At 42.3% G+C, this 13,005-nt stretch overlaps 1 long non-coding RNA gene across 1 annotated transcript; it reads right to left on the bottom strand.

The window, feature by feature from the left end:
- Positions 1-488: 488 nt before the first annotated feature.
- LOC121108273 lies at positions 489-4,934 on the bottom strand. Its single transcript, XR_005842689.1, has 3 exons — positions 4,848-4,934; positions 3,331-3,407; positions 489-1,740 (listed from the first exon to the last, which is right to left on the bottom strand). It is a non-coding gene; the product is annotated as an uncharacterized LOC121108273 (long non-coding RNA).
- Positions 4,935-13,005: the final 8,071 nt, after the last annotated feature.

Here is a 13,005-nt window from a genome sequence, read left to right as displayed (position 1 = left end):
TCCTAATTAGGAATGGGAAATAGAAGAAGAGGATAAACATCAACAGATTCCTTCTTGAATAGGAGGGAATGGAGATACCACTTCAGTGAGGTGCTGGACTGAGAACAATACTGAATGTGCAGCAGTCTCCCAGATTATTATCAAGTATGTTGGAAGGCAAAATGAAAGATCAAGTACATGCTTGTCCTTTTGAATGTGAATGCTGGTATGCCATCAGCTTGTTATACCCAGTGTTCATAATATGGTTTCTGGGAAAAACCTAATGTTCATTCTAGCATGGCACTGCAGATAAAAATTGAGTTCAAGCAGTTGCTCATGACCACTCAACCTCCTATGGAATTGACTCCTTATATTTTTAACACAAGTCCTTACATAATTGAAAACAGCGCAGCAACAGGTGCTGTTTAATCCTTTATGGTCTCTTAAGCGAATAGAGATAAGGACTAAAGATAACAATTTTTGCCATTCAACCTGCTTGTGCTCTTCAACATCTTTATCAGTGACACAGATGATGGCATCGAGTGCACCCTCGGCAAGTTTGCATATGACATCAAGCTGAGCGGTGCAGTCGATACATTGGAAGGATGGTTGGTAAAAGACCTAATATGGAAATATTGCTTAGTAACTGCATCAAGAAGACTGTGAGCAGGGGATGCTCCACCAATGAGTAATTTAACTTGGGGAGATTAGAACGTCCACCAGGAGAAAGGGTATATAACAGTCTGTATTTTGCTGGAAAGGTGTGTTTCCTCTCTTGCCATAAGACAGTGTACATCCACCATTGCAATTATGAATAAGACATGATGGCTTCACTAAAATCCTTGCTGGAGTCAAACTTACAAATTGACAAACTTCTAGACAGTCTTTCTCACAGTTCCCCTGCAGCCCATGGGCACCATGTGGAACAGATTTCCCTGGGCCATTATGGAGGCACCTGCAGAGCTGTGGTGGACAGGGCCCAGAGGAGGCACAGCACCTGGAAAGCCCTGGCAGGAGCAGCCCCAGGCCAGAGCTGCAGCCCATGGGAGACAAAAGCTGGAGTAGTTCTCAAAGACCTGCAGCCTGTGGATTGCTTGCACTGGATTAATTAATGAAGGACTGTATCCTGTGGAAGAGGCACCATGCTGGACTAGGGAACAGTGTGAGGATGAAGAAGTGACAGAGATGACACGTCATGGACCAACCGTTACATTCAAACTCCATCTCCTTGCACTGCTCAAGGGGAAGGAAGTCAAAGAATCACGAGTGAAGCTGAGCCTGGGAATAAGGGATAGAGGAGTGGGAAGAATGTGCTTTAAGTTTTGTTTTTCTCACTATCCTATTACTATATTGCTTGGCAATAAATCAAATTAATCTTATCCATGTCAAGTCTTCTCTGCCTATGGCAGTAATTAGTGAGGATTTTCTCTGTCCTTATCTCAATCTATCAGTTTTTTTCGTCTTGTTTTGTTCTTGCTATGGTGAGGAGGGGAAATGAGAGAATGGTTTGGTGAGCACCTAGTGGCCACTGATGGTTAACCTACTATAGATCTCATCAGGTGCTAATTAAATTAATTGTGGTGAGACATGAACCATAGTGGTTTCTGTCACATGGGATGACTGTAAAAGCACTTAAGTTGCTGGATCAGGAAAGGAGAGACAAATTTAAATATAATTATGATCTAGTGAGCAAAGTTCAGACAATAAACCTACCTGCAAAATGTGGTGGAAAGTCTCACAAGATAATCTTATCTAACCGACCTGAGAGAAATATTAAAAGGCAACATTTATACTTCAGGCATTTTAAAAATTCAGTTTTCTTGCTCGGACAATTACTTTGCCATCTGTAAAATATACCTACGTAAAATGAAGGGTGGGAGTAAGCAGGATATAAATGTTTTCAGACTTCGGATACATTTAGACCAGTTTTGCAGTTAAAGATAGAAAAGCAATGATGTTTTAATATGCTATATATATTTTTGCTCACAATTCACAGAGAATTTCTCATATTTTTCTTCATGTGTGACACATCTGTTCTTCTCCTTGGTGAATTATACTTTATACAGATATGCTGTACCACTGAAATATCTTCGTGAAGACTTCTTTATTGCAAAGAGTCAAATAGGACTTGCAAAACTCACTTCATATTCTGTGTAGTAACCTACACTGTCTATACATTCTGACAACATCCCATATCCTGCAGAGCTTTGTTATTCTGCTTATTATACATATCAATAAATCCTACCTCATTTATACCAGTACCAATCCCACAAGACCAGCAAGCCATGGAACAACAGACTTCATAATGACAGACAGTGATGTGTGACATTGTGTAATGCCACATCTCTGCCACAAGGATCAAGCTTCAGAAACCCTGGACCTCCATCAAACAGCACAGAACTGCAGCCAGAATATCTCTCTATGTTCAAGTTCCCTGCTGCTTCCATACACCTTTAGTTTGTGTAGTGCTTTATACTGACAGCATGTCCATGTCACTTCCAAGGACACCATGTCACAGGGAACTTGTCCAGCTGAATGTCTACTTGTCCCCACATAGCAGTACCTCCCAGCCTTTTACACTATGTTGAACAATACTTTGCGTTCAGCCCTTCACATTCTGCAGTACAAGGCTTTCCTGATGCAGAGCACATTGCACCCACTACTCCTTAGACAGAGCTCCTCCTGTTGACACATTAGATTCAATAGTTTATGCAGGCATTGAAGGAGTAGAATAAAATAGGAAATGCAGACGGGACAAAGGAGGTGATGAAGATTGATGAGGAGCTAAGAAATGAAGGGATATGAAAATATATGTTTGGATAGAGGAATCATAGAAAATTGATAAGAAGATCTACATGTCTAGAACTCAAAGAGTTCCTGCTTTTTCTTTCTTTTTGGAATGTGACATAGATACTTTTACTCTCGTAGTGAGATCAGAATTTAAGCACAAAGGTACTCTGTGAGTAATTCCATCTCTCTCTAGTTTGAATGTGTTCAAATGTCTTCCAGAGTCAAGACTTCCTATTTCAAGTTTTAGCTCAAAGAGAGTCTTTACTCCTGCATTATATAGCCCTGAAAATCAAAAGCTGTATGATGAAGAGTTGAACATACAATTTATTGCAATGGTCCTACAGAGTACAGACATAATATATGCTTCTGTTAGACTTCAAGTCCATTCAGGCAGTTCTTAGCAGAAATCCATCAAATATGTTTTAGTGTTATTATCCATTTTCATTTTTAGTAATTGTAGAAATACACTGTAAAATCTACTTAGAAATAATGATATTCTGTCATTTCTCCACTCCTCTCCTCAGGAGATAGACTGGTGAAGCAACTCCCTGCCATACTTACAAGAAAAGCTCCAGGCTGACACATCCCGTATACTAGTGGACCTCCTGTCTTGTCACCACTGAGCAAAAGGAGGGGACCTAAGAGATGAAGAGGAATGGAAAAAGGTCCCAACTCAGCACTGAAGGCAGAACCCTGTGCCTATTGAGGCAGATCCTCTACCTCACATCTTCAAGTATCCTGCTGTAATAGGTTTGAAGCTATGGAACTCAAGGGAGAGGCGACAGAGGATGTGGCAGAAGGTCCACTGAGGAGGCTGTCTAGAGCAAGCAGTTCAACTCCACACGTCAAGACTGCCTCAGCCAGAATGGAAAGGTGAGTAATTGTCAGAGGTGGCTCCCTTCCAAGAGGAATGAAGGGCTCCATATGTTGTCCAGATTCTAGCCACTGGGAAGTATACTGCCTCACTGGGGTCCAGGTCAAGGACATTACCAGGAGACTCCCTAGTTTGGCTTGCCCCTCTGGTTATTATCCCTTACTGATAGTTCAGGCTGGCAGAAATGACATCACTGAGAGAAGCCTGAGGGCTATCAAAAGGGACTTCAGGGCACTGTGGTTGTTAGCTGATGGAGCATTAGTATAGATGGTCTTTTTCGTTGTCCCCTCGGTGGCAGTGAGGAATACAGAGGGAATCAGAAAAACTCATTTCATAGATAAGTGGCTCACAGTCTGGTACAACTGAAGGATTTTTTTTCATTCTTCCTTTTTTTTTTTTTTTTTTTTTTTACCATGGAGCAGCTTACTTGGTGCCTGGCACACAGAATAGGCAACAATAAGGAAGAGCTGGCAGCCATTCTGCAGCAGGCAAAATATGTCTTAGCTGCCATACTGAAACATGATGGAATTGTTCCCACAACTGGAGTGCTGCAATGCGTGGCTGTAAGCTCTTCCGAAGGGACAGGCAGGGAATCACAGAATCACAAAATATCAGGGATTGAAAGGGACCTCAAAAGATCATCTAGTCCAATGCCTCTGCTGGAGCTGGAACACCTAGGTCAGGTCACACAGGAATGTTCCAGGTGGGTTTTGAATGTCTCCAGAGAAAGACACACCACAATCTCTCTGGGCAGCATGTGCCAGTGTTCTGTTGCCCTTACTGTGAAGTTTTTTCTCATATTTATGTGGAACCTCCTATGTTCCAACTTGCACCCATTGCCCCTTGTCCAAGGAAGGAGGGATGGTGGTGTGTCTCTCTATGTTAGAGAGCATTTTGATGCTGTTCTGATCAGGAATGGGAATGATAATGTTTGAGTCTCTACGGGTGAGGATCACAGAAATGGCTAACAGGGCTGATATCCTGGTGGGGGTCTGTTACAGACTGCCTAACCAAATGAAGAGAAGGACGAGGCATTCCACAAGCATCTGGCAGAAGCTGTGTGATAAGCAGCCCTTGTTCTCATGGGGAACTTCAACTTCCCTGATACTCACTGTAAATACAATATAGCACAGATGAAGCAGCCCAGGAGGTTTCTAGAATGTATGGAAGATAAGTTCCTGATACAGCTGGTAAAAGAACCTACCAGGAGAGGTGCCCGGTTAGTCCTGATGTTCACAAACAGAGAAAGACTGGTGGGAGATGTGGAGCTCAGGAGCTGCCTTGGGCAGAGTGACCACAGAATGGCAGAGTTCTCAATTCTTGGTGAAGTCACAAGGGGGGACCTCGGACTTCGGGAGGTCAGACTTTGAACTAGTGAGGACTCAGGTAGGGTGGGCTGCTTGGGATCCAGTTCTGAATGGTAAAGGGATCCAGAAAGGCTGGACACTCCTCAATAAGGAAATATTAGAGGTACAGGAGCATGCTGGATGACTTGGCAGAGCTCAGAGGGTTGTCATTAGCGATGTCTGGTTGGAGGTCCGAAACTAAAGGTGTCCCCCAGGGGTCAGTGCTAAGTCTGGTCTTGTTCAACATCTCCATCAATGATCTGGATGAAGGAATAGTGACCACACTGAGCAAGTTTGCTGATGATACAAAGCTGGAAGGAGTGGCTGACACACCAGAAGGCTGTGCTACTACTCAACAAGTTTTGGACAGCCTGGAGAGTTGGTCAGGGAGGAACCTGATGAAGCTTAGCAAGTGTAGAATTTTGCACCTGGAGAGGAATATCTGCCTGCATCGGTTAGAGGGTGGCCTCTTGTAAAGGGGCTCTGTGGAGAAGAACCTGGGGGTCCTGGTGGACAACAGGTTGGCCATGAGACAGCAGTGTGCCTTTGTGGCTAAGAATGCCAATGGTATCCCGGGGTGTATTAAAACGAGCATGGCCAGCAGGTTGAGGAAGGTGATCCTCCTCTTCTACCCCACCCTGATGAGGCCATATTTAGAATAGTGTGTCCAGTTCTAGTCTCCCCAGTTCAAGAAAGATAGGGAACTTCTGAATAGAATTCATCGAAGGGACACAAAGATGATAAAGAGCCTGGAGCATCCCCCATACAAGGAAAGACTGAGTAAGCTGGGTCTATTCAGGCTGGAAAAGACTGAGAGAGGTCTGATAAGTGTTCATAAATATCTGCATGGAAGTGGGAGGCAAATGGATGAGGCCAGCATCTTCTTAGTGGTGTGTAGTGATAGGACAAGGAGTAATGGCCTAAGACTTGAACATAGGAAGTTCCATACTAACATGAGGAAGAACTTCTTTACAGTAAGGGTGACAGCAGACTGGAACGGGTTGCCCAGAGAGGTTGTGGAATCTCCTCCTATGGAGATATTCAAGACCTGTCTGGACCCCTACCTGTGAGACCTATTGTAGGGTATCTGCTTTAGCAGGGGGGTTGGACTCAATAACCTCTTGATGTTCCTTCCAACCCACGTGATTCTGTGATTCTGCACAGTGATTTATACTCTGAAGAACTGTATCATCTTGTCAGAGGCACTTCATTATTTTTGTTTGGACATGAGAACTACAAGTGTTATCGAATGCTGAAAGCTGTGGCCGATGACAGCTGGACACATCAAAGACCCACACAGACACATTTGGGAAAAATCATTATAGTGACTTGTATCAGATGAATATAATCAATTAAATATATGCTGTGAGCTACCACTGTCTGCATAAAACAACCAACAAGCCACAGAAGCCCTTCCCTCCTCTCTGACCTTTCCAGATGGATGTGTTTATTTGCGTTTCATACCTTCTGTATTTTGTGTCCATTTTAAATTAGTGCATCTGAGTAAAATGCTGTCTGATTACGTTTTTGGATCATTAATACAGGAGTTAAATGAACCAAAGACTACTGCCAATGTGGTGATCCTGAGTGAAGTACCACTGTGCACCAAGGAGCTGATGGTTCACACCAGAGCCAACTCAAGTTTGCCCAGGCCAGCCTCGTGCAGCCTTCAGGACTGTGCTGGGCTGCGTAAATATCTTGGCATCTGTGCAGCTCCCACCACTTTCCTGTTGTTAACAGTGATTATGACTGCTGTGTGCACTTACCTTTATCTAACAGAGCAGCAAGAAGTTTACATGACAGCACCAGTTCTGCTTGACAGCAGAAATGATGAGCAGAGATACTTTCTTGCAAGGAAATCATATAATAGCTCAATTAACTGAATTTGCTATGGATTGGGCCTGCTCAGCATGGATCAGAGGCCTCTGAGTTGCCACACTGCCTGAGTTTCCAGCATCTATGGTATGGGTGTCCAGCCTGTTAGTTTGTTTGGGATGCACTGAGTGAAAAGGAATAGAATGTCAGTTGCTCAGAAAGCAATGCTTCCTTTTTTTTTTCCATGGTAACCACAACCCATACAAAGAGCACAATAATACTACATGATAGAGCAAATTCTCAGCTACAAAACACTATTTTTCAGCATAGTTACCACTGTTAGCGATGCCTTTTTGCTAGCCATGAAGAAGAGCCTGAATGCTGTGTTCCTAAAAATCTCCATCAGCAGAGGTGACCCACTGTTCCACAGCTACTATAATGGCATCATTGCTGCTGAAATGCATCACCCATCACCTCACTGTACTCCCATCCACTGTTTGGTCTTCATAAACATTCAACAAGTGTCAGTAAATGTCAATGGGTTCCATTGTTTCTGCATGAAGGAATTCAATATCATACCTTTGTACCATATGCACTTCCACGACAGACGCCATTTTGTCAGACTGCCCATCTGCTGCTATCTGTCACATGCCAACGAAGTGTAACAGAATATTGGTAGGAAGGTTCAACCTCCACTGCTCTACAGTTCAGTCTAAGGTTGAGGTTCAACCTCAACCTCTACACCAACACCTGCCTCTGATGTAATGGGTAAACACCTGCCTCTGATGTAATATCATAAAACAGGAGGTATTACTTTCAGAGCAGCCCTCACAAAACATATCATATAGTTAATGTATATGAGGAATATTTTTTTTTTAACATAAAGAAGAGAGCAACAAAACCACAAAATCAGTGAGATATTTACCCTGTTTTTGTGACACTGGTGTATCAGTCTAGTTCAATGACAGTGGCTGCAATTCCTAGTGAGCTCTCAAGTTGTTCATCAAAGACTTTTGGTGAAATGTTATTCTTCCTGTGCTTCATCCTTGAAAACAGTTGTTCACAAATGTGCATACTGCCAGAAAGCAATGACATGAATAAGGTGTAATAGTGCAGCAAGGAATATTTTTCTCTGTTAAGATAGGGCTTATAAAAGTCCATTAGAGAGACAGACTCAAATTTTTGAGTTGAATATCTAACTGCAACTTTACACATTCCACTTCAAAATTTGCAGAGTTTTTCTTTGTGTTGGCTGGAAATGGAGTCACAAACTTTAAAAAAAAAACTGATGATTTTTTTTGCCAATCTTGAAACCTGTTCCATTATCACAACAAGAAGCACTGTTGCATATTTGTTGTTGTTCACAGGACTGTGTTCAGCTGGAGTATCACAGTGCATACAGTTCTTCACCATAATTTGAGTCAGCACTGCACTGTGCCCTCCTCATGCCCTGGTTTCAGCCTATATAGTGCCAATTGCACACCAATGTGTGGTTGTTATGAGCAATGGGTACATGCTTAAGGCCAGGCCAGGCTGCTTGGTAGGGCAGAGCCACTGCCATGATGGCATGGGGTAGGGGGTGGCTGCAGGATGGGCAAAGCTGGGCTGAACGCAGTTGAAAGTGCCTGATCTAAGGGAACATATGACCATCCATATTGTTTTCTCCCTATACTGTTAGCTCTAACAAGCAGCCTTGTGAATTATACCTTTCTTACTGGGATTGTTACAGATCAGCACCTCTACTCCAAAACATTGGACTTCTGTCATGTCTTCTTGTGTTGAGACATACTCATCCTGCTCAGATAATCTGTTCATTTCTCTGCATCTGTATGTGTATTGAGTGTTCACAAGTGCTTGTGTGTTTTACAGTTACTCCTCCAACACTTATTTTAGTGAGAATCAACTTTCGTTAGACACAGTCACTCCTTTTATTTGATAAACAGAAGTTCACAAAGAACTTCTTTAAGAACTTCTTTCTGGTCCATTTATTTTTTAGTATCAGATGGCACTTCATTGAATAATAGTACTTCAGTGCAGCAGAGTAGCAGCAATAACCACAATACATGTACTTTCTGTTTCATTGAAGACTCCCACACTACTTTTCATCACACCACTTCTTTCTAATCTAAATCAGCCAAAGCCTAAAATAGGACTAAATGAGAACTCATATAAAGTCCGTATTTGTTTGTGTGTTGCCTAATACCACCAATGCTGGTGACTGTTTTAATTCTGGCTTTTGACAGAAACAAAGCTTTGGAGCTCTTTACAGCCTGTAACTATGAAACAACTTGTTTCCCCCACTTCTCAGAATAAAATTTTTCCAGACAGTGATGGCTAAATAAGGGATTATAGAACAAGTACTCTTGGTATGCCTGAGGAAGGCAGATCAGTTTCGTACGGAAGGAAAACATTCCATACAATTTATTTTTAGAGAGGAGCACAGCCTTTTTTCATGTGCAGTTCTGTGAATGAGAAGAAAAATATCTATCTTGGGTGCACTAAACTCTGTTCCAGCACATTTTCACTGCTACTTTGTGTTGTTAAAATTAATCTTCAGAATGTAGTAAGAGTGGTTTAGAAAGAGATTTTTCACAAATTACTTTCTCTCTGTTGACTTGGTATAGGTGTAGCACAGAATATGCAAACGAGTATTTCACAAGGGTATCTGAAAGCATAAGGAGAGATTTATGATATATAATAGTAATGTCTTATCTCAATGGGACTGCCTGTCTCCCAGCATTATATTTCTCAGATCGAGAATGGGCAACTGAATCAAGCCCTGCATTGTTCTTCTAATAAAATGTGAATGAATGAAAAGGTTGTAGTTTTAAAGACTGAACAGTTGCCCTGTGAGACTTTGAAGGCCCTTGCACCAATTAAGCACATAATTTTCCATGGTTTCCTTTGGATTTTAATGCCTTAAGCCTTTTGACAAATTCCAGAAGATACCCACATAGTCTTTACTGGGACATCTGAAACTTCAAAATGTGAATTAAGAGATGCTAGATTGGCTTGAAAATAGAAGGATCATTAACACTAGACAGAAATTTCAATCTTCACTGAAAAAAAAAGCAAAAGTGAACTATTTCTGCAAATTATGGGCTTTCTGTTTTTCACATTGGCTAGTGACACAGATTCATGGCTAGTAAATTCTTCAAAGTAACTAGATTACAGAATAGTATAATCATAAGGATCATCAAGGTTGGAAAAGACCTCCAAGATCATCCTGTCCCATCATCTACCTATCATCATTATTTCCCACTAAACCATGTCCCTCAGTACAACATCTAAACACTTCTTGAACATCTCCAGGCTCGGTGACTCCACCACCTCCCCGCTCAGCCTGTTCCAGTGCCTGACCACTCTTTCTGAGAAGTAATTCCTAATGTCCATCCTGAACTTCCAAAGGCTCAACTTGAGACCATTCCCTCTAGTCCTATCGCTAGTTACATACGAGAAGAGGATGAACCCCATCTCACCACAACCTCCCTTCAGGTAGTTGTAGAGAACAATAACTTCTCCCCTGAGCCCCTTCTCCAGACTGAACAATCTCAGTTCTCTCAGCCACCCCCCATAAGACTTGTGCTCCAGACCCCTCACCAGCTTCATCGCCCTTCTCTGGACACGCCCCAGGGCCTCAGCACTTTCCTGTAGTGAGGGGCCTAAAGCTGAACACAGTACTTGAGATGCAGCCTCACCAGGGCTGAGCACAGAGAGATGGTCCCTACTGCTGCTGGCAGCACTATTTCTGATACAAACCAGGATGCCATTGGCCTTCCTGGACACCTGGGCGCACTGCTTGCTCCTGTTTAGCAGAGCATTGACTAATACCCCCAGGCCCATTTCCTCTATACAGTCTTCCGGCCACTCTGCCCAATGCCTGTAGCATTACCTGTTGTTATTGTGGCTTAAGTGCAGGACCTGGCTCTTGGTCTTGTTAAGCTTCATCCCACTGCCCTCAGCCCAGTTTTTTAGCCTGTCCAGATCCCTCTGAAGGGCCTTCCTATCTCCAGGCAGACTGACACTTTCTCCCAGCATGGTGTCATCTGCAAACTTACTGAAGGTACACTCAGTGTCCTCATCCAGGTCATCAATAAAGATATTGAACAGGACAGGCCTGAATACTGACCCCTGGGGAACACCACTTGTGGATTTCACCACCACTCTCTGGGCTTGGCCATTCTGCCAGTTTTTTGCTCAGCAAAGAATGCAACTGTCCAACCCACAGGCTGCCAGCTTCTCCAGGAGAATACCGAGGGAGACAACATGAAAGACTTTGCTGAAGTCTAGATTACATCAATGTGCAGATTACATCAACATTTCCTTCAATCACCAGGTGGTCACTTGATCAAAGAAGGAGATCAAGTTGGTCAAGCAGGACCTCCCTTTCATAAACCTATGCTGGCTGGCCTGACCCTCTGACTGTCCTGCACATGCTGCGTGATCTCCTTCAAGACGATCTGCTCCATAGTCTTTCCTGGCACTGAAGTCAGTCTGACAGGTCTGTCTTTCCCCAGATTCTCCTTATGATCCTTCCTGCATAGGGGGTTCACACTGCCAAGCCTCCAATCCTCTGGCACCTCTCCGGTTGACCATGAACACTGACAGATGATGGAAAGTGGCTTGGCTATCACCTCCAACAGCATCCTCAGCACCCTCAGGTGGATAACAATTCCCTTTGAAGGAAATAGCATTATATAGAATCATAGAATGGCCTGGGTTGAAAAGGACTACAGTGATCATCAAGTTTCAACCCCCCAGCTATGTGCAGGGTCGCCAACCACTAGACCAGGCTGCCCAAAGCCACATCCAGCCTGGCCTTGGAATGTCTCCAGGGATGGGGCATCCACAGCCATCCTGGGCAACCTGTTCCAGTGTGTCACCACCCTCTGTGTGAAAACCTTCTTCCTAAAATCCAATCTAAACCTTCCCTGTCCCAGTTTAAAACCATTCCCCCTTGTCCTATCACTATCCACCCTTGTAAACAGACACTCCCCTTCTTGTTTGTACATATCCAGGAATGGTGGGACTATTTTATTAGACTTCACTGAATGGAAAATAAATAAATAAATAAAAATTAGCCTTGTTTCTCTACATGTTTTTTGTTCGTAGGCCTCAAACTTAAATTTAACTGCAATCATGAGAGATAGAAATGAAAGTATTGCTCTCTGATCCAATACAGGCCCAGCTTGCTACATTTTCTTTATTTAGCAGTGTAATTAGTAATTGCTAATCCCCAGTGTTACAAGCATTAAACCTGAATTTTAGCATGGTGTATGAACTACTCGAACTGCAGATAAACTGTGACTTCCCTTAGAAGAATCTAAACATTTGATTGCCACTGGAGAGTATTGGGAACATGGCAGTTTACTACCATTGTGACATCAGCATTGAGAAATGTGTATTGGTATTATTAAAGAAATAAAATTCCTTATGTGAGTAGTAAAGTTTTATGATTGTTAGTGACCAAATACTTTAAAAGAAGTGTGCCAAATATGCATCTCATCACATTTTGGAAAGATTTTTATCTTTCAAAACTATTTTAATTTTTCTGTACATTTAAAACATGGCATGCTATCAAGTGCACTACAGTCACCTAATAATGACAGATTGGTAGTTTTAATTAATGTGTACTGAATGGTATTTTATTTCATTAGCTGTTTGTTGTTGATATTCTATAGTCGAACTGTCTAGAATCACTATGGAGCTAAAAATCACATTGATTTACAAAAGTTACCTTTACACAATTACAATTATAATTATAATTGTAATTTATGTGATATAAATACCATAGCTAAAATAATCCACTTCACTTATCATAATCAAATTTGGACAGCAAATTGCCTTGTTTCTGTCATTTCTGTTCTGTACCAGAGTGCTCATGGCGGGAGGGAGGGAGGGAGGAAGGGAGGAAGGAAGCAAGGAAGGAAGGAAGGAAGGAAGGAAGGAAGGAAGGAAGGAAGGAAGGAAGGAAGGAATAGAGCAAGAGGCAAAGTGATTAAATAGAGATGTTTGTGAAGATTTTGTCTTTTTCTTGAAACTCTGAGATAAATCAATCTGTCATTAAAACAAAGTTTCTATAAATACTATTACATCTGTTGACTCCATAGAATTTACATTAATTGATAACATTCTATGAAATGACCTTCTGTGTCAGTAAAACACACTCAGTCACTGAATAGTTTTGTTTGTTTGTTTGTT

The sequence above is a fragment of the Gallus gallus genome, chromosome Z, assembly GCF_016699485.2.
Source record: "Gallus gallus isolate bGalGal1 chromosome Z, bGalGal1.mat.broiler.GRCg7b, whole genome shotgun sequence".
NCBI classification, from domain to species: Eukaryota; Metazoa; Chordata; class Aves; order Galliformes; family Phasianidae; genus Gallus; species Gallus gallus.
The sequence above is the reverse complement of the archived record's forward strand: the minus strand, read 5'-3'. Positions and strand labels throughout refer to the sequence as shown.